General features: G+C 45.8%; 1 long non-coding RNA gene across 1 annotated transcript in view; it reads left to right on the forward strand.

Annotated features, from left to right (window-relative positions):
- Window positions 1-8,409: 8,409 nt before the first annotated feature.
- LOC109444928 (uncharacterized) overlaps window positions 8,410-22,846 on the forward strand; it is a 113,798-nt gene continuing 99,361 nt past the window's right edge. The window contains exons 1-2 of the long non-coding RNA XR_012491297.2: window positions 8,410-9,311; window positions 9,804-9,941. This is a non-coding gene — a long non-coding RNA (uncharacterized LOC109444928). The remainder of the gene's footprint in view (window positions 9,312-9,803; window positions 9,942-22,846) is intronic.

The following is a 22,846-nucleotide window of genomic DNA, read 5'->3' on the forward strand; positions in this document are numbered from 1 at the left end:
ATCACGAACAGCAGAAGTTTATTAGTAAAAGCAACTACACTCCGACCACGGAGGGGGCTGATCCAAGGGAGGGAAGCAGCCTAGAACAGCAAGTGGGTTAGAAAATGTGAGCACATTCAGGAGAAAAGGAGCGGGGCTGGCCCAAGGGAGGGAAGCAGCCCCGCGTACATCGTGTGACGGCTTTTACTTCTGTGGGTAGACCTGCCGCCCCCCCCCCCCCATCTCTCTCCTTCTCCCCCTGAGGTGCCTGATCCTCTGGCATTTAGCAATGCATTTCTTTGATTTAGGGGTGTGAGTAAACACATCCCCTTGATATGGGGGCGTGGAGTAAACACACCCCTTAGGGGCGTGTGGAAACCTGGAATCCTGTTGGGCTAGTAAGGTACTGGTGATCCTGGCAAACAGGGTGTGTCCCCCGTTCTCTGACGTTTGACAACCCATCTCTTTGGCTTAGAGGTTTGTGTAACCCTGGAGTCCGGCTGGACAGGACTTGACACAAGCAGGAGCCGCAGCGGGTGGCTTTCTGATCGGAGCTAATTTCTCCTCTCCTGCTCATTTCTATCTGTCACTATCTACCTACCTACCTACCTACCCTTTCAAAGGCATGCCTGTTCGTATTTCAAATCCTGAATGTATCTAGAATTCAATTACTCTTGCCATCCGCCATCTGGCCCCATTATCGTCAACTCTCACCTGGATTTATTGCAACAGCCTTGTAATTCCTCTCGTAGCTTCTGTCCTGGGCTCCCACAGTCTCCTCTCCACGTAGCAGCCAGAGTGATCCTGCTCAGAACCTTCCAATGGCTTGTGTCTCACTTGGAGTAAAATCCAGAGCCCTTAGAATGGCTTCCAGGGCCCTGTGTATCTGACTCCCCACCACCCCTCAGACCCGCCCTGGCTTTCTCTGCTCCAGGCGCACTGGCCTACAGCTGCGCTGCCCTCCTCCCCCTCACTGGCTAAGTCCTGAAAGACTCTTCTTCCAGATAGCTAGCTGTGTGTCTTATTTCTTCACTTCCTCCAGGTCTTTGCTCAAAAGCCTTCCCTCAAAAGTCTATCCGAAAATTTCAATCCATCCTTACAACATTTCATATTTCCCTTTCCTGTTTCCCTGACACGCGTCCCTATCCACATACCCTGTGTTTTACATGTCAGTGTTTTCATTTCCCAGTTCCTCCACTAGAAGTTCCGGAAGCTCCACTGGGCAGGCTTTCGTCGGTTTTGTTCATTACAGTGCTTAGAACAGTGCCTTGTACATAGTAGCTGTTCAATAACTATTTATTGAGCTAAGGAATACCTTTTGTGATTCAAGGGCCCACTGGTTGAATGAGGGGAATGGGTAGGCGTGGGCTTTGCGATGAGTGAGACTGTCGCATTCTAGATGTGAGAATTTAGGCGAGTTGCTTCACTTCTTTAAGCCTGGCTCCTCATCTGTGAAATGAAAATTGTAATACCTGGGTGGAAGGGTTGTCATTAGGATTAATTAGGGGGTTCCTAGCACATAGTCTGATCACAGTATTGCTATTCTAGGAGCTGTGAAATTTGGCCCCATGTTCTTTATCTGCTGGTATCTATGTGAAAACCGTGCTAGCCTTTCTTTCACTGTACGTTTTTAAATGTGCTCCTATTTTACTAATAGAAATAGTGTATAGACATGTAATTTTGGGGAAATCTGGATGATAATCTTATAACTGAGTTTGGCCGTGAGAGTTCAGAGCTCATCTTTATAATGCTTTTTTGCTGTGCAAGCCAGCAGTCAGTGTTGATAATCTATAAGTGCATGTTTTACAGGGCTTCAAACAGAGAACTACAGAGGGAGAAGCAGGTCAGGCTGTGTAACGTGTTGCCATAAGCTCGCTGAACGCAGAAGTGGCCTGCGCCATAGTGGACGGGCTTCTATTCACATTCCAAGAGGGAATTTGGCTCAGCAAAGTAACATAGTCTGCATGGCCTATCGTGTTGTGTTAGTGCTTTCTGAAGTTTATTGTCTCTATCATCATGTCATAGCCCTGTGCTTGCAGAGTTTATACCTGGCTTTATGTTCGGATGTATTTAGGAGTGTAGCAGAGTTCCATCAGGAAAATAGAAACCACTCTAAATATTTGAAACAAAGGCAACTTGAGACAGGGGAGTGGTTCTACACGGGGTGGAATTGCTGAGACCCAAATGGAATGATAATGGACTCTGGAAACTGGCGCCCGTAGGAAGGTCCCTGAGCCGTAGGCTGGAGGGACAAAAGGTGGTGTTTCAGAGCCAGAGACGGAGGCACCAGGTGGAAGCTGAGACAGCACAGGGCCTGTCTGGGTAGGTAGAGCCATGCAGGAGAGACAGCTGATTCCAGAGAAGCCTTCCAAGGCAGACGGGGACGTGCAGAAATACTCTGGCTTCCCCCTTCCTTCTGCCTTCCGTAATGCTTCCCCTTGGCTGAATCCAGCCGAAGCTAGCTGACGTGGGAGACTGGGAAATGCCTCTGCATGGATCAGCCCTCTCCACTGTACATGTGCACGTATGCACATGTGAACTGACCAGAAACAGGCTTTACGCTCACAACGTAAGGGAGGCAGGAAGCCAGGCCCCAGAACACTATGATCCCAATTTTGTTAAAAGGAAGTGTATGTAAGTATGTATGTACAGAGAAATCACTGGAAAGACACACAAATGTTAGCAGCGTTTTTTTCTCTAGTAGTAGTACAGATAACTTTTGTTCTCACCCATCTGTGCTTTCCAATTTTCTACCATGGGCTTGGATTAAAAATAAAAGAACGAAAGAAAAGGAAAGAAGAAAGGGGAGGGGAGAGAGAGAGGGAGTGTGAGGGAGGGAGGGAGGAAGGAAGAAAGAGAAAGAAAGCAAGAGAAGATCCCCTCGCCGGTAGGGAACAGAGGGGTCCACTACAGGTGGGCATCTGGCAGAGCTTAGCTGTCCTCGCTTTACCTGGATGAGAAGAAGCTGCCACAGTCTCCTCGTGAGGCCCTGTCACCTGTGCCCTCAGAGGCACGTTCTGGCTGTGTGTCCCTTTCAGGGCAAGCTGTGGCCTCGGATACTCCTACGGCTGCAGGCCTTCCAACCTTCAGGCCTGCAGCTGGGTGGAGAGGACAGCTCAGTCTGTTTGGCCTGGCCAAACAGGATATACTTTTATTAGACACAAACCTAGGGAAAAAAAACAACAAACCTCAACCTGGGGAAAGATTTCTATTTAGAGCTGGGAAACTAGGCCACTTCTAAAATCAGTGACCTACATTTCCTGCTATAGAAATGTAAGGTGAAATATTGTTAGGGCAGCACGCGGGCATGGAGGCTCCATCAAAGGGCAGGGTGAAGGAGAAAGGGAAGAAGAAAGAGAGGAAGGGAGGGAGGGCATTTAACAGAATTTCCATGTTTGAAATCTTTTTTAACCGAGCTAACAATATATAATAATGGGGAAAAAATGAGTATCCCAGCTGTGTATTTGTTTTCCTAGAAGCGCAATGTTTGCTGACTGGTGGCTCCTTCAGCAGGGAAACAATCCATCCCCACTCTGAGGCCCGTTAGAGGAACGACAGCTTCCCTAGGCCCCCAGCAGCCGCCCACAAAGGCGAGTGTTGGTGTCTCATGCTGCCCGCCAGCCGTCTGCTGTCTGTTACAGACTTCTGAGACACTGTTCGCTTGATCTCGTCGATCTGGGCTCTTTATACTGTGGAGCCTCTAAAGTTAATAGGCTGTTGGTGCCCGAGCGTCCATGAGTCTTGGTGGTGGGGGTGAGTGGCTGTCCAGAGAAAGAAAAACAAAATGACAGCTGTACCCAGTGCTTCTCATTATCCATAGCTGCCTCACTGAGGGACCTGGGGTGGGGTGGGGTCAGCGCCAACATTTGGATGGGTGATAACTGGATGGAAAACCCCAGGCCTGTGACCATGTTATCCATCGTGCAGCCATACTGGGGTTCTCTGTACTTGCGCAAGTGCAGCAGAGGCAAAGCGGTCACTGAACCCGTATCTGTACTAGGTATTTCTAGTATCCCCACTGTCGAGTTCTGTCCTAATTCTGGTTCACTGAGCATTCGCGTCCTTGTAATGTAGCAGAAGTAACTGGATGGGCATGAGCCTTTGAATGCTGATGTTAGATCCCCAGGCCTCCTTTCCCTGCCACCGCGAACCCCGCCACCTCGGACAGAGGTCAGCATCCTAAGCGGGAACAGCCTCTGTCAGCTTGGACGTCAGGGAGCAGAATTTCTCCAAGCCCATCTCAGGCTGGACAGGGAATGAGAGTGAGAAATAATCTTCCATTGTTTTCTGTAACAGCCTTGGGCTTGGTCTGTAAGTAAGTATCCTGACTGAGGCGCTGTCATATCAACGCAGTACTGACACCACTTGTAGTTTTTGTCATACACCTAAAAAAACAAAACAAAACAAAAAACTCAGCAAAACAAAAAGGCAGATATCACCTGCTTGTTACTGGCGATACAGCAGGAATAGCTCACACATGGCATCCCCTCAAAAAGAAGGAATCCATCCATGAGGGGGGAGGTACCATTTCCTGGGGCCGCTGTAGCAAATTAGCACAAACTTAGTGGCTTAAAACAACAGGCATTTGTTTTCTCTCACAGTTTAGGAGACCAGGGCGAAGCGCTCTTCCAAGGCTCTTGGGGAGAATCCGTTCCTGCCTCTCCCAGCATCTTGCGTCTGCCTCGCACCAGCGGCGGCCGCCAAGGTCACATGGCCTGGTGCTCGATGCCTCTCAAACTTCTCTTTGCCTCTCTCTTACAAGGACACTTGTCAGGAGGCTTCACCTGGATACCTAGGATGACCTCATCTCAGGATTCTTAAGTATATCTGCAAAGACACTTTTTCCAAAGACGGTCACATTTACAGGTTCTGGATGGCCATGTCTTTTGGGGGCCACCATGCAACCCACTACATGAATATTTTCTCAGCGCCAGCCACCAGGCCAAGCAGCTGACGTTCGTGTTTCACCTGACTCTTCTCCTGTTAAGTCTCTGAGTAGATAATATTTTAAAGACAGTCAAACTGAGCTGAGCTTCAGGAAAGTTAAGTAACTTGTCCAAGGTCACACAATGGCGGGAGCCAGAAGACATACCCAGGTTCTTATTCCTAAACCTGTAGAATTATACACACACACACACACACACACACACACACACACACACACACACCACACACACACAGACACATATACGCGTGCGCACACACACACACACACATACCTCCCTCCCTCCCTCCCTCCAAATAACTGTCATTTCTTCCAAACCACTGTTGCTTAAAAGTTTTCTGGAACCCCTCTGCGTCTGAAGCACTTTACAGTCTGCACAGGGAAAGTCTGTCAACTTGCATCAGTGTCACAATTTGTACATATGTGGTTTTGAGCTGCTTTTCTTTCACATGATGTAGCTCCCAGATTAAATTCCACTCACGGTGACCGGGCCCCCTGCATCTGATGAGTCGTACCCTGTGGGTGTCTCACAGCACTAATTACTCAAGAGCAAAGCCACCTGCGTAAATCCAGCTGAAGGCTGTGATACGCAGTGGAGCGGTCGCACTAGGGACAAGACACTGGGAAATGCCCCCAGTACGAGATGGGGTGGCCACACGTGGAATCCCCGTGTTGCACGATGTCTGGAAGGTATGCAGGTGTGGCTCAGTCACCAGAATAAACACACGGAGTCCGTGCGTGCACGGAAAGACTTTCTTTGCCCATCGAATTCCGTCGGAGCCATACCTGCTGGTTCATCCCCAACAGCCATCTCCTTCCGTCTCCTTTGCTGGAAGCGCCCCCTGGACCTCCTGGGCATTCAGAACAGAATGGTGAGAAGCGGCCAGGATGCAGCCAGCAGTTCCTGGAGCTGCCTTGCTCTGGACTCACGGCGTGGAAGTCCATGCCTTTACCCAAGTCTTGTCTCATGGACACCAAGAGCACACACTGTCTGATAACAGGAATTCTAACAATACAAAGTAATGTGTGTTGAGTACCTAGCACATGCTGGGAGGTTTTCATCGATTATCTCATTTAATTCTCACGACAATGCCGTGAGGCAGATATTATTTCCATTTTACAGATGAGAAAATCAAGGTCCAGAGAAGTTAAGTAACATACCCAAGGGCACACATAAGTAGAATGGAGGTCAGATTTGAACTCAGACCATGTGCTTAACCCCGAGGCTAGGCTGACTCTCCGTTGCATGGGCATCTGGGAATGGCTCCTCCCTTTCCCCCTCCCCCACCCCGCCCCTCCAGAAAGCTAGCTGCTTTGCCAGTTCTTCCCAAATGGAAAGGGTAACTGCACTAGGTTAGTACGCTCAGGGCTTCGGCCCTTGGGCACGGAACAGATGTTTTCTCACTGGAAGGTGGACAATGAGTTTGCTGTTTGGGAGGAAGGAACACTTAGAAGGACCTGCACTCAGCTGGCAGGATCCCTAAGCTCTGAATGGCTTTGTCATGTCTGCAGAGGGCTTGGGCAGGCTGAGCGTGTGTGCTGTGTGTGTGTCGTTCCCGCCATGGTGCATGACGCGGCGTTACATCTAACAGAGAAAAGGACTCGACTGCCAGGTTGGGTGGCCGTGGAAGGTACTACTTTTACATGAGTTTTGCCTTGGCTGTCACCCCGTGGGGTAAAAAGAGAATGTGTGCTTGGCACATATGATGCAAGTGACATGGAGGCAGCACTGAGTGACAGGGGTTTCCACGTGACATCCTCACTACATGGTCACCGCAGGTTAAGCCTTAAGCCTTAACTTGACCCACGTGAAATAGATGCAGAGTGATGATGAATTGATTTTTATTCATGGGATTTTACTATCTATTCTCTATCACGATGAATGTTATTTCTTGATGAGGGCATTCTGTAAGTAGAAGTTTAAAAGAAAAATGGATAAGTAGCAGATCCCAGCTGTTGGATTTTGGTCTATATTGTTACTCCCAGTTCGTACCAGCGCCTTCCTTGAAACTGTCCTGTTTTCTGTGTCCTGCTCACTGGAAGTTACGGCCCTTTTGTTCACCTGTAACCCGAGGCTCTGACGGGCCCTGTGAGAACAGCTCCTTGAGAAGCAAGTTTTGGGAAACTCCCTGAACGTGATCTACTTCGGGGTCCTGGACGTGTGTTTCTTTTTTTTTCTTTTTTATTGGGGAATATTGGGGAACAGTTTGTTTTTCCAGGACCCATCAGCTCCAAGCCAAGTCCTTTTCAATCTAGTCGTGGAGGGCGCAGCTCACTGTCCCATGTGGGGATTGAACTGGCGACCTGGGTGTTATGAGCACTGCACTCTAACCACTGGGCCAACTGGCTGCCCGGAAGTGTGTTTCTTGATGGGGATGGGTGGGCTGGGGTCACTGTTGTCCACTCAGGGTTTGGTGGTTCTCCCAAGCCTCACAAAACTGTGCTCTCAAGTGAATTAAAGCTGTTTCCAGTTTGCTCCCAGGAGGTTCTAGAAGCTTATCAAAGAAGAGTGTGTAGCGCCTCCTCCAGGCTTGTCCCAGCCTTTGCACTTTTATAAAGTTCCAACCTGTCTATTTACTTCTTTGGCTCCCTTTCCACTAAAAACTTTTGGCAAATTTTTGCAAGAATAGATGCTTTTCTTGCCAGCCCTTCTACACTGTCCTACGGCTCTCTGTGTGGAAATTCTTCAAAAGTCTTCTGTGGACAGTTGCTCATTTCTGAGTACCTCCAGTGAGTCCGGTTTCCTAGGCCATTTATGTTCTGCAGCACTCATTTCAGTTCTCTCAATAACTGACTATGCTGTTTTAAGGATGAGGGAAACTGAGGCTCAAGGAGATCAAGCAATGTGCTAGTTTTCTCCACAATGAGAGCTTGGATTCAGCTCAGGTCTGAAGCCCATTCTGTGGAGCGTCCTCCCATGGGCTGCCTTCCACCCCACCCTATGCCCCCTGTTTTCTCCTCCTGTTCCCTGCAACATCTGCTTTCAGCAGGCTGTATGTCCCACCCCTTATCTTTTGTTCTTGCTCATTTTCTGTTCCATTATTTTCCTTGGTGGCAGAGTGCTGCCTCTTTAAAATAAGAATCTGATCACATTCCCCTTAGCATAAAATTATTCGCGGGTCCCTGTTGCTTTCCAGACAGAACGCAAGCATGGCCTCTCAGGCCTGATCTGACCATGCCTCTCCCCCCACTGCATTCTGGGCTCCCCACCCCCCACCCCCGACTCCTTCTGAGACAGTGCCTCCCTTGTTAGTGGTGCCACTTCCCACAGTTTCATTGGCCGGAAGTCAACTACGGCCTGAAACGATTAAATGGAAAATTCCAGAAATAAACAATTCATAAGTTTTGAATTGTGGCCGTTCTGAGTAGCGTCATGAAATCTTGCGTGACCTGGTCCGTCCTGCCTGGGACGTGACCGCTCACTTTGTGTGGCCACCCACGCTGTAGACGCTCCTCGTCCCTTAGTCACGTGGTAGCTATCTTGACTGACTTTTGGCTGTGTCACACTGCTTGTGTTCCAGTAACCCTGACTTTATTTAACGACAGTCTCCTCAAAGTGCGAGAGTAGTGATGCTGGCATGTCGGACATGCCGGAGAGAAGGCAGGAAGTGTTTGCAGTGTAGTGTCAGAGGGTCAGCAATAGCCTAATGCGGCAGCACTGCCTGCGTCACTCACCTCGCTCCGTCTCTCATGGAGCCACTCGTGTTTGCACAGCATCACGAGGAGAAGGTTAGTCCAGGGAAGTAAGATATTTTGGGGGGAAGAGAGAGAGAGAGAGAGAGGACCGTAGTTCCATAATTTTTATTACAGTATAATGTTGTTATTGTTCTATTTTATTATTAGTTATTGTTGTTAATCTCTTACTGAGCTGAATTTATAAACAAAACTTTATCATAGGTGTGTATGTATAGAAAAACCGTGACACACACACACACACACACACACACACACACACACACACACTTATAGTTCAGCCCTATCTGTGGTTTCAGGCATCCACTGGGGGTCTTGGAACTTATCCACTGAGGGTAAGAGGGGGGAACTACTGGACTGCTGTGTATGTTTTTTTTCTTTTACAATAAAAAGAAAGAAGGGAGGAAAGGAAAGGGAGAGAAAATAGCAGGGAGGGAAGGAGGAAGGAAGCAAGGAAGGAAGGAAGGAAGGAAAGAGGGAAGGAAGGAAGGAAGAAAGGAAAGAAGGAAGGAGGGAAAAGGAAAGAAGGAGGGAAGGAAGGAGGGAAGGAAAAGGATGCAGCCCCTGCGGTACCTCGGCAGTCGATGGAATCAGCGTGGAGATGCCGGACGAAGGGATGATTCTCAATCCAGGCGGATGGAGCAGGTTGTGCTGGATTTCAGGGCACTACTCGGAATGGAGCACAATTTAAAACGTATGGGTTGTTCATTTGTAGAACTTTCCGCTTAATATAGACCACAGTTGACTGCGGGTAACTGAAACTTCGGAAAGCAAAACCATGGACGAGGGAGGGCTCCAGCAACATAAAATCTACCATCTGAACCCTTTTCTGTTTATTAAGAAGTAGGTGCTAACACTTGAGGGGAGCTGTCCAGTGCAAGCTACACTGGAGGAATTCTGGAGCTCACAGCCGACGTGAGCAGCGAAGGCCACGGAGTTTGAGTGTTTTGGTCCAGAAAGTGTTAAGTCTTAGTTGGAAGGCCGGTTCTGGGCAGGTGGATGGTGGGGTGGTCAGAATGCAAGGTCAGAACACAGGGACGTGGGACTGTTGTCATCCCCTTGAAAAGATACTTTCCAGGGGGCGTTGAGGAAAGCTTTGGCAAGGGCCACATCCTTCCCAGGGGTTTGGTGCTGAGGGTTGTGCCACAAAAACTCACCTCCTCACCTGCCTTTGCTCTCTTTCCAGGCCTGATGGGTGTGTCCTTGGTCAGTACACTTTCAGAGCGACGGTGACAAGTGGGACTTTTCAAGAGTGAGCCCAACACCGATGTGGACGTGGGAAGGAGCTGGCGGCGTTTGCTCTCAGGAGACTCGAGGCTCCGAGGTATGTGATATGTTCCATGTAATTCATGTAGTGGAAGGTTTGTAAACAGCTGCAGAGAGAGCCCACCGTGCTGCGCGTTGAAAGAGGTAAGTTTCAGAACAGTGTGTTTCACGTGTTCTCATATTCTGTGCAGAAATGTTAACCAAGACGTACGTGTATGTGTGCGTGTGGGTATATTTATATATACACGGATATGCACACGTATTAGGTACACTGTTTTCAGAGGCGGGCAGATGATAAAACTCAGTTTTTCAGTGTACAAAAATGAATTTTCTTTCATTTCCACATGCAAACTCAGCTTAGCACAGGAGCCCCCGTTTCTATAATGGCGGACAACCTGGAACGTTGCCACCATGCGGCATTTCTTCATTGCTGGTCTGAACTGGATCTGTGGGGGGAAATGTCAGTTAACTGAAGGTTCTCACCTTGACACTGTCTGGGGTCGGTGGCCTGGGGAACTTCCTGGGGGGGAGGTGGGGGCTGCATATCTAGTCCTGGGCCTCCTGCAGCTGGGCTGGGGAGGAGATCCCCCTCTGCCCCCATCCAGATGAGCCTGGTCGTGGGGACCCCGAGCGGTGGAGCAGGTGGGTTTCCTTGAGCCACGCTGGCTTCGCGCTGGCTTCCTGTTGCCCATCTCAGAGGGGCAGCCCCGGCTCCTTTGGTGTATGTGGCACTGCTAGCTGCCTTTCACCCCCTAGCTGACCCCTTGGGGCCACTGAGACGTGGCCCTCGCCCCTCAGAGGGTTAATGATGATGGGTCATGACAGAGGTGGAGTAGTCTGCCTTCTCCTGACAGCGGGCTACCTTGAGACAGGGAAATCCAGGGCAAGACACAGATCTGTAATCAGTCCCTCTAATCACAGGGGCGGGTCTTCAGATCCGTCACTCCAGCAGGGGGAGGGGCACCTGCTTCGTACCTTCCTGTTTCCCCTCAGTGACGCCCTGGTTCCCACGCTCCATCATCGCTGTGTATACAGCATTGCACTGTACACACGGTATTGTGGTAAATATGAATAAATATTAATTTATCACAATACATCCAAGGACATGCAGCGTGTTTTGTTTTTTTTCCTCCCTAATGCAAGAAGTGCTTCTTGAACATTTTCAAACATAACTCCTGCGGCACATATGTACGAGTTTCTCTAGGGTTGTTGTATAATAAAGAATTTGTCTGGTCTTTAAAACATTCTGGAAATTCCAGAATAACACGAGCGTCTTATGCTAATGAGAAGACTCATGCTGGCTCCTGGATAGCTTCAGCATGGGGGCTGGTCCCAAGAAAGACCGTGCATTTGAGGGTTGGGCTTTTTAGCTGCCTGACCTCTGGGGAGATGTGGTGGGTTGGAGATTTGATTCAATCACGTGGCCATTGATTTTAATCCATCAGTCAATCAATCAGTCAACCCTATGTGATGAAACCCCCACCCAAACTCGGGACACCGAAGCTGGGTGCAGCTTCCTGGTTGGGGAAACATTCATGTGTAGGCAGGATGGGGCTCCACGGGGAGTGTCAGAGAAGCTCCGAGTCTGGGACCCTCCCAGACCTTGCTCTGTGTGCATCCTTCATAAAAAAAAGCCCCCCCAAAAACCAATACTGTAGTTGTAAGTACAGTGCTTTCAGGGAGTCCTGTAAGTCATTCCTCTAAATTCCTGAACCTCTGTGTGAAGTGTGGGTGGCATCTGAACCGAGCGCCGCCTTGTGAAAAACTCTGCCCTTAACCTGTGGGGTCCCCAGTAACTGGTTGGTGTGACACGTCAGACTTGTATGGCGTACACCCAGTTGGGGGGTGAAACAGCACAGAAGTCTGCACCTAAGGAGAGGAGTGACTGCCAAGCTGTTTTCCTGTTGATCCCTCCATCAGTACAATGTAATGTTCTGCTGATGACGCCTCACCCAGACAAGTCAGGGGGGCTTTCTAGCTTATGCCGACCTGGCGCGTGTCACTGCTTTCTTACTGTGGTTTTAATTGAATTTCCTTTTTTCCCCTCGGAGATTGACCATCTTTTCACAGAGTTCTCGGTCATTCAGTTTTCTCTTTTATAAACTGCCTGTGTATCTATTTTGCTCATTTTTTTTTCCTATTGAAATCAGTAGAATCAAATCTATCATCTTTTTCTTATTGATTACAGATGCATGATTTTAGTTTCTGTCTTGACTTTCTACTTTCATTTTGATGCCTTTTGAAGAACTTTGCTATAGTAGTGTTTGTGAATCTTTCTCTTTGTGGTTGATGTATTCTAGGTCTTGCATGAGAATTACATTCTTACCCTCAGAGTCTTAATTTAAACTTTTGCTTTTTGCATTTAAGTGTTTCATCTACCTGGAATTTATTTTCGTGTATGATGTGAGGGAAGAGCCCAGTTTCAGTTGTTTCTACATAAATAACCAATTATCTCGACACTACTAGTGATTAGTCTTCTTTTGCTCCTGACATGCCAGCTCTGTTATAAAACAATTTTCTATATATGGGAAGGTTTCTTTCTGGCTCTCTATTCTATTTCATTGGTCTGTTTGTCCATTTTGTGCCAATACAGTAGAGACACCATTGTTCTTTCTGGTATCTGCAAAGACAAATTTTTCCAACTCACACTGCATCTTGGCTTTTCTCGGCCCTTAGTTTTTCCATATATAAACATACAGGAATTAGCTTAGCGAGTTCTATTAAAATAAAAACTCTTGGCATTCTGATTAGAATTTTATTAAGTCTGAACGTTAATTTGGGGATAATTGACCATTACATGATATTAAATCTCTCAATCCATAGATATGGTGTGCTTCTCCGTCTATTTAGGTATTCTTTAATAACTTTGAATATAGGTCTTGCCCAATTTTAATTAAATTTGTTCTTAGTGTATATGTTGACATTTGTTGTTGTAAATCGTGTACTGTTTTAAACCGTATCTTTAAAAAATTATATTTTAAGCAGTTTTTGCTGGTATATGGAAATTAAAAACATTATTATACTTCAATTTTGTGTCTAGTAACCTTCTCAAACTCTCTTGTTAATTCTAATTGTCTGTAGATGCTTTTGGGTTTTCTATGGACTTAATAGTATAATCTGCAGACAATGTTAGTTTTGTTTCTTCCTTTCCAATCTTTATTTATTTTCTTTTTGGAAGAAAATTTCCTTGAAGGAACATTTTTGGTTTTTTTATTACTTCGTATTGTTTTTTAGGCCCCTAGAGCAGAGGGTCAAGTTAATTATGCTTCTCAGTTCACGGTGCATCATCGTATTTGATTCACGCAAGACACCTCTGCTAACGTCATTTATTTACCTCCTGTTTCTAGCACTCGCGCCTCCCACTACTCTCTCCCTGCTCCAGAGGCAACACTCCAATATGTTTAATATATATTTTTTCCTTTGTTTGCATTCTTGGATGATAGATATTATTTGTTTGTAGGAATATGTTCTTAATGTACACAAATATGTCTTGTTATATGGATTATTCTTTGTCTTTTTATGCTCAACAATATGTGAATACTTAATCTATAGTTTCTAAGTGTGTTATAGTAAAGGTATTCTATTTTGCCTCTTCCTTCGCTCAGTAATGGGGACCCAGGAAACCTCTTTGCACAGAGAGAACTGCAATAAACATTTTCGTACATGCCCCCTTATCGACCTGCGTAAGAGCATACTTGGGGGTCGTCTATCATTGGGGGTGGAATTGTGGGCTCATAGGGAATGCATATTCCTGATGTGATGAAATGGTCCCCTCGGCGCTTCACAACCGCTCTTGCCAGTAGTGCTTAGTGTTTGTGTGTCTCTGCATCTCCTCCAACACTTGGCATTAGATATACTCTTACTTTTCCCCAATCTAATAAGTGTACATGGATATTTCATTGTTATTTTAATTTGCATTTCTCTGATACCTAATGACGTTGAGCATCTCTTCAGATACTTGTTTGTTTTTTCATTTCTCTTTTGTAAATGCTTGCTTATATTTTTCTATTGGGTTTCTACTTTTTCCTGTTGATTTGCAGAAGTTATTTGTATATTCCAGATATGACTCCCTCATTGATTTTAGTCATGGCAAATATCTTTTCCTAGCCTGTCTACTTTCTGTTAAGTTTGTCCCTGATATCCTACATTGAACAGAAATCTTTCGTTTTGATGTAATCAGTTTTACCCTGTTTTGCCGTATGAGTTATGTCTTTGAGATTTTGTTTTCAAAGTCTTTCATTGCCCTGAATCACAAAAATGTTCTGGATTTTCTTTGACTAGTTTAATATTTATATTACCTTCATATTTTGGTCTTTGATCCATCATAAGTCTACCTTTGTGTCTAGTAGCAGGTTTAAATTAAGATTTAACAACACATTCTTTTCCGATTGATTCATGGTGTCAGTTTTGTAACATATTCAGTTGCAATACACACATGTGTTTGTGTGTGTGCATTTATGTGTGTGTGTGCACACGTGTGTGTATGCAAAGGTTTGGCTGTAACCTATAGGTTTGGCTCTAAGCTCTCCACTCTTCCATCGATTCTTTTTCTATTACCAAAATATTTTTTACTAACATGTCAAATATGGCTTTGTAGATTGTCTTACTCTATGTTGAGAAAAGACCCTTTCTTTACTTTTAAAAGGTGACCTACCTATTCGTGAACTTTTATTCTTGTATGTACATTTTAAAGTAAATTTGTTGAGTTCCTAAAGAAATTCAAACAGAGTTTTGATTTCATAGGATTTGTACTTTAATTTGGGCAGAACGTATATGTTTATAATATTAAGTGATGCCATTCAAGAAAATAAAAAGCAATATTTCTGCATTTAATTAGTTACTTTGGAATGTTCTTTATTGAATTTTAAAGTTTCTCCATAGATGTCTTAGCTATGCTTGGTGAAGCTTTTTCTTAGATACTTTATAGTTGTATTGATTTGGGAAATAAGGACCTATTTAAATTTTTTTTTTTAAAGAAAATAAATTGTATTTTTTATTGCTTAGAAGGGTCATGTAGAGATAAGCTGATGAGTCTTACGGGTAAAAGCTCTGTCTGGGCTCTGGTTAGGTGTATGTGGGACCACTCTATCTTAGATTTCTTAATCTGTCTTACATATTTTCCATGTGTGTCTTTTAGATAATTTATTCAGCTGTAACTTACAGTTAATTAAATCTTTCCTCAGCCGTGTCTAAGATTCTCTACCTCTGAGTATATCTTTAGAAAAAAATTCCCTCCATGTTATCTTTCTTTTTCAAGGCAGGTTTATTGAGATATAATTTACAGACAATAAAATTCACAATTTTTAATTGTATAGTTTTATCAGTTTTGACAAAATTGTTCAATAGTGTAACCATCACCACAATCAATATATAGTCCATTTCAATTTCCTTAAAATTTGTCTCATGATCCCTCATAATTAATTCCATCCTTTCCAAGCTCCTGGCAACTGTTGCTTTATTTTCTGTCTTTATAGTTTTGCCTGTCCCAGAATGTCATCTAAGTGGAATTACATAGTACAAGTGCAGCCTTTTATGTTTGCCTTTTTTCACTTAGCATAATGCATTTGTTGCATTGTTTCCAGTTTGGGCAGTGTGTTGGAACATTATTTAATGAACATTATTCCAAATAGGGGGTTGGATTTTGTTTTGTATCAAATGAGTATGTCTTAAATGTCCCCAGGTCCTAAGAATTATAGTTGGTACCTTGTGCTGCTGAAATTTGATTTTTGATTCATTCACACTTGGTGTTTGGAGATCCCCTGTGGCAACAAACTATTAGAAATACTTCTTGTTTTTCTTGTATGGACATATGTTTCATTTATTATGAGTAAATACCTAGAAGTAGGATTTCTGGATCATATGGTAAATGTATATATAACTTTCTAAAACACTATGAGAACTTTTCCCAAAGTGTCCGTAGCACGTTGCATTCCCGCTAGTGATGTATGAGAGTTCCATTTGCTCCAGAGCCTTGTCAGCACTTGATGTTGCCAGTCTGTTTAAGTTTAGCTGTTGTAGTGTGTATGTAGTGTTTCTGCAGCGTATTTTTAATTTCAGTTATTATATCTTTCATTCCTAGAGGTTCTGTTCATGCTTTTCATATCTGTTTAGTTATTTTTGGAAATGTTTCATCATTTTTAGATATGTTCCCCTTTGGTAAGTCAATAAAAACATATTACACTTACGGTACCTTCTTTCTTTGTCTCGTTATCGCAGCATCTACCATGTTTCTAGGTCTCATTCTGCAGTCTGTTTTCTCACCTGGCTCTGGTTCATGGTTTCTTGTTGTTGATTGTGACCTCATACTGCTTGGACATTTGAAGGCAGATGCTTCCTTCAAATAGGGAAGGTATTGCTTGCTCTCAGGTGTCTGGGGAGTTACCAACCCAGGACTATTTGAACTAAATTCTCAGCTTGAGGTTTTTTTTCATATTAACCAGGTAGTTTGAATTCAGCCTGTGAATCTGCATGAATCTGACTTGAAATCATAAACTCTCAGGGGAGATGATTTTTTCTCTCCTAACTCATCACAAAGGTTTCAGACAGGTCATTTCCTTGCAGTTTTTGGAGCAATCGTTTATTCCTAAATTACTCTCACACTCAGGGATAGCTGTTAGGGTCCCAGCTTTTTGTTGCGGGGTCTCCGATTACACAATCTATTAATACTTTCAGGGGGTTGTGGGCTTTGCTTTGCCCATTGGGAAAGACAGGAAGAAAATGAAATTGGCCGGGCAACCAACCCGGTCAACTACTAACACCATCTTACATGAAAGTCACCTCAAAGTAATGAGTGTAAACACACCCCAAAGTGAGGAAAAGCAAGGGCAAAGGAGTAGGAACGAAATCATTAGAGGTTTACCTGAAGACACGCCGTGAGTTGACTTTAAGGACTTATACGCGTACATCTCTCCCTGCATTCAGATTCACACATCATTTTCTCATTCTAGAAATGTCCTTGAATTCTTTGCTGTGTGCTAGTAGAGGTCAAGAAGCAAAGCATTTAATTCCTCTCCTTTTTCTTTTTTAATATCACTAGTGTATGGTGATATTATGGTAGGAATTAACACACTGTAACTCAGAAATGAGAACACATCTGGGAGTGTCAGTTATTGCCAGTACTGAAGGAGATGGAAGACTTTTGCTGTCAGTATGCTCTGTAAGCATTCTTGTATTTCTTTCTTTCTTGCCGTCTGATGCACTCGTTAGGATAAATTATTAGAAGTGGAATTGCAGGGTCAAATGTATGCAGATTTTAATATTGGAGAGGTATTACCTAATTTTTCTTGGGTTACTCTCTTATTAACAGAGTGTGGGAGTTCTTTCTCCTCTATACCCTAGTCAATGTTGGATGTAATTTGTTTTTATTTAAGTTTCGCACAGTCTTTTGTAGCTTGTAACAGTTCTCATAAGTTAGTTCTAACTCACATCTGTAAATATACAATTCAATTCAATGTCCAAACCTCTACTGGGCCAGATTTTCTTTAGTCAGTGCTTTCTGTACTCTCTCCATCTTTTCAAGATGGTGTTTGGGTATAGTTACAGGTGGATGTGATGTCATGGCAGAGAGGAGGGTGGCTGGTTCCTGGAGAGGTCCTTCTGCTGTCCTCTGGATTCTTGGTGACTCCCTGGAGAAGGTCTTTGTCCTGAGTGCTTGCTGGATATCTTACTTGCAGCTGCTGCTTCCGTCTGTCAGAGGCTCTCCACCTACCCCCGCTGTCTAGGCCCCATCTAGATTCTTTTTGGCCTTGAAGAACTTGAGTCTCCCCACACTTTCCAACTGGCCGCTGGCTGGGGCCAAACCCTCCAAAACCCCTGCCTTCCATGGGCTCCCCTTGCCTCTCTCTCACACAGGCGCTCAGGCCTGCTGACTCGGACCCTCGCCTGCTTCCTGCCTCTCCCACAGGGACACCAATGTGAGGATCCTGGCTGTTGTCGCACTGGGACTCATCCTCAGTGTCCCAGCTTACATACACTGAGGCCAGGCCGCTGAGCTGCGCAGCCTAGCACAGAGTAGGGGTACAGAAGACGGCAGCTTCCTTCCCTTCTCTTTCCGCACTAGGCAGCCACGTGTCTGATGTTACCCTCACAGGGATAACCGCTCCGCCCTTTCTGATACCCATCTCTAGACTGTCTTCTGTGAAGGTACATGTATTTTAGGGTTGGGGTAGAGGGAATCTTCCTTCTCCCGTCTTTATGTTTCCTTCATTAGAGTAACACTCTAGCCTTTCTCTACAGAAAGCCTCGCTCAATCCTCTGAAGATGGAAGAAGAATCCGGGGCTTGGAGAAGAAACTCAGGCTGGGAAGCTCAGCAGACGCACTGTCCCGAGGTGCGCAGAGAGCCTCTCTTGTGCCTCGGGGCTCCCCTGCTGGGAGTTTTACAGGGCCTGGATCTGGCCTTGTTGAGGGAGCCTGTGTTGGTCCAGCGTTGCCTGTGATCGAGTAGGCAAGGCGGTCAGTCGTGGCTTCTGTATTGGGCAGGCTGCAGGGAGTAGCTCTTTCTCTCTCCCTCACTCTCATGCCGCGTTAAGTCCCCTATGGGTGGTCATTAAGTTGTTCCCATGTTTTACTATTAAAACGCAGGCTTTGTAAACATGCTTGTACACATTTCTTTCCTGCTTATCTAATGAACTCGTTAGGATAAATTATTAGAAGTAGAATCGCTGGGTCAAATGTATGCTGATTGTAAATTTGGAGAGGTATGACCTAATTTTTTTTTCGGTTACTCGCTCCTCAGCGGAGTGTAGGAGCTCCGTTTCCTCCATACCCCAGCTCACACTGGCTATAATTAACTTGGAAAAAGTCTTTGCTCGTCTACCAGCTGAAATATTGTTTTAATTTCCATTCATTTTATTGCTAGTGAGCTTGGGCACCCTTTCCGATTTGTTTTTCTTCTTTAATTTGCCTACGCATGTTCTTCGCCAGATTTTCCATTAGGGTGGTTTTTTTCCTCTTCTTTGATTTGTAAGAGTTATTTTTATATCAGGGATCGCCATCCCTTGTTGAGGTCAGATTAGCCTAGTGGTGGAGAGCCTGACTCTTCCAGATGTGACTTTAGATTAAGGCACTTAAACTCCATTGTCACTTCTTTGCAGGTGCGAAATAGCACTCCTCTCGTCTCCCCTTCTACCAGCTACACCCCCCAGGGAAACCTGGGAGACAAGGCGTGGGCAGCAGCCAAGAGTTCTGCATCTCTTTACATACCAGTGACATAGCCAGAGAGGGCAGGGGTCACAAGAGAAGAACCAGGCGACGTTTTGAAGGACGGATGCAGTGAAGTGGGGCAGCTGTTCCCCTGTGTGGGTTGCAGGGAAGATGAACAGGCCAAACATTTGCTTTTAAAGGAAGTTTCTCTGGTGCTGTAACCTTTCCTTTGCAGACTCTGGTGCTCTGATTCCCTCTCCTCCCCGCCCGGAGCTATTTCTTACGTAAAATTCATTTTCTGCGCTTTGATTCAGGACTGCATTTCTTCAGTCTTCACCTCCGTGTGACACTGGATTTCAAGAGAGCAGGAAGGCTCACTTGACCAGGGGTTAACGGAGAGGGGGCACATGAGGTGCTTTTGTCACATAGTTTCCTTAATCTGTGATTAGTCTTTGTACTAAGTTCATGGAATGTTGCCATAAAGGAAAAAAATCATTTTAACTTTAAATATTTTAAATACTGTCTTCGAGGCTTGTGTCAGTGCTGACGTATTTGTCTGCAGGTAACAAAAGACAAAACACAGAGGGACTTACGCCATAATCAGATATATTGGTTCATACAGAAGGAAGTCTAGCAGATCTAGGCCTCAGATCTTTCCATGTTTCTATTCCATCTTTCAAAGTATCAGCGACACCTGTGTCCACATATCTTTGCATGAGAACAAGTGAAATTTCCAGCTCAAAGGGAGGTCCATTGTAAATTCTGATATGTATTTGCAAATTATCCCCCACTGGAGTAGCATCAATTTATATTCCTACCAACAATGTATGGGACCCATGCCCTTATCACCTCTAGGTATTATTGTACTTCTAGATTTTTGCTTATCTGAGAAGCAAAAAATAGTATTTTAATGTACATTTTATTTCTCACTTAAATTTGCATTTACTTATTTATGAGGAAGGTTGGATTACCTTTTCATATTTTCTTACGTTTAAAATTCATTTTTACGGCGTTTGAGGGCCCAGTCACACAGACATTTGTATTTGTGTGGTTTCCTCACAAAGCTTTCTGGCTTCCGCATCGTGGATGAAAGGCCTTCTCCATTTCAGGATTTTAAAGCGATGTTCTGATAGAAAAGAGATGAAATACAGCATTTCTGGAGTGATGAACAAGTCGGTGCTGTTCCATTTGCAAAGATTTGGCTTTTCACACTTTTCAGGAAGGCGTGTCTTGGGCGCAGAGTGGCCCGAGCGCGTTTAAAACGGTTGCGAACCCTCCTTCCATTGAACAGTTATGCATTGTGTCAAGTCTGAGCTTGTGGTGGACACCGGTCCTCTCTGTCTGTAGGCTGATATTTCCAGCTCCGGGCCCTGGGGCTCCGGTGGAACCCTCTCCAGGGCGCCCCCACCCCTCTCTGCTGCCGCTTGCCTCCCATTCCTAGTGCCTGGCCATCCTCTGTAAGTAGCTTTCAAATACCAGCTCCTCTGGGTCTTGTTAAAAATACTTTATCAGTGCCCATCTTTCTCGGCAGGGGTGACCTTTAACTCAGCCGTTGCTGTCACTACCTGACTTGGATAACCTCCAAAGGAAGGTTGCCATGGCGATCCCGCATTCAGCTCCACCAAATCTGGCTTCTGTATCTTATTAAATGTTCCCTAAAAAGGAAATCACACGGAGACACGGAAGATGCGGTTCGTTCACACGCTCCTCTAATGTTCCCTCGCCGTCGTCTCTCCCTGATCACCAGCCTCTCCTCCTCCACCACGAGCTCGCCATGAGCTCGGTCATCACCCCTTTTCCTTTCCTAATCCCAGCTGTTGGGGTAAATGCTTACATCTTAGGGGGTGAAGGGACGGGGGACGGTCATGGCGACTGTCACTGCCTTTCACCAGACATTTCTGCAGCTCAAACCTCACACCACTGGCGACTGTCAGGAGAGGACGCAAAGGAGGCCTTGTTAGAGACACTCATTTGATGGACACTCTTTCTTTTTCTTCTTTTTTATTGTGGCATTTCCCCTCCGTTTACTGGGGACTCTGTTTTCACAATGGGGCTCATTACATCTGAGAAGATAATTTCCTTCAAACTACAAATTCATGCTCCATGTCCCGGGAAAGGAGCTGAAATGCACAATTGTGCTGGGAACTTTCAAGAGGTTGTCGTATATTCACCGCATGGTTAAAAGAGGGGAGAAGGCAAAAAACAAAACAAAAGTGTGATGCTCCCAGAGTCTGCAGGAGACTAGATCAGGCTCTCAGCCCTTTGCCAACAGTCCGTCTGGCAAAGGGGCGACTGGGCATCGTGGAGGATAAAGGCAGCTCTTGGACAGGGCAGGGGCTGCCCCCAGTCCCGGAGCTCCCCCGCCTTTAGAAGCAGAGACCCCACATCCTCTCTGAGAGGAGAGGAGGCCTGACCCTCTGGCCAACACTCAGAAGAGTGGTGCCGATGCTGGGCAGGCAGACAGGCTCTGCTGCCTGGGCTCGGGGTCCTCACCTGCTTCCAGAAGGTCTTCCCCGGGGTAGAAGTGGGCTGGGGCGGCCATAACCAAACACCACAGGCTGGGCCGCTCACAACTGACATTTGTTTCCTCCTCGCTCTGGGGGCTGGGAGTCTGAGACCAGGGTGTCGGCAGGGCTGGTTCCTTCTGAGGCCTCTCGCCTTGGCTTGCAGATGGCCGCCTTCTCCCTGTGTCCTCTCACGGCCTCCCTTCTGTGTCTGTCTGGCTGTCTCTTCTCCTCGTAGGGACCCCAGTAATAGTGGTCCAGGGCCCACCCTATGACCCCGCTTTAACTTGATCACCTCTTTACAGACCCTGTCTCCGGACATAGTCACATGCTGAGGTGCTGGTGCGTAGGATTGGGACATTCGAATCTTGGTGGGACACAGGTCAGCCCATCATGCCACCTGCTGCTGACAGCCCTCGTTCCAGGCCAGTCTTGCCCCTGGCTGAGTATGTGGGGGGAACAGCTAAAATTCTGCTCTGGAAGCTTGTCTCAGAAGCTGGCAAATGAGAACAGTGTCTGGAACCTCATTTTTACTAGAGGTCAGTTGTCGTTTTGATGGAATGCCAATAAAATTTGATGTTTAAATAATACAATAATCTGCTGTTAAAAATACACTGCTCCAATGAAATAAAGTTGTGGGTTAGGTCGCTCGTTATGTTCTCTCACAGCTGCCTGTTCTTCTCCTTCCTTGCCCTCAGCAGAGCCCTAATTAATACACTGATTGTAGAATTAATAGTTCAGTTTTCATCCATTTGGATGGACGCTCCACCCGGGCAAGAATCACGACTGTTTTCTCCACTCTGTATCCTGACCACCTTGTACAGGGCCTGGTACACAGTGTGTGCTTAAAAATAAACCGTGAGTACATGAATGGTTATACATTCTTTTCTCCCTCTTTTAGAAAATGAATGACCACTGCATCAGAGGCTTCTCTGGCAAGTCAGTGACCAACTCCCGTGCACACCTGGAAAATCTACTCACAGGAGTTGCAGTGGGGCAGGGGGTTGGGGGGAGGCTCCACTGGAGAGGGGTTCCCACCCCCTCCAGCAGCTTGCCTCCAGCCGAGTTAAAAGCTGCTCCTTCCCTTTATTTTCTAAGGGACCTACATAAACTTTGATCTGTTAGAAAAACTTCACCAAGGCTTGAAGGAATCACACTAAAGAAAATAAAACCTTAAATCTGATCCTGGGGTTTCACTTCCTTCAAAGCCCGTCACCCCTGAGGTCTCATGGGGCTCCAGCCTCTGCCCTTTCCCCTCCCCTCAGCCATTTTGTTGCTGAGCCCCCGGCCTGCCGCCAAGGTATCCGTCCCCTCTTT

This window comes from Rhinolophus sinicus, chromosome 13, assembly GCF_057876585.1.
Source record: "Rhinolophus sinicus isolate RSI-liver-muscle chromosome 13, RSI-T2T, whole genome shotgun sequence".
Classification (NCBI taxonomy): domain Eukaryota; kingdom Metazoa; phylum Chordata; class Mammalia; order Chiroptera; family Rhinolophidae; genus Rhinolophus; species Rhinolophus sinicus.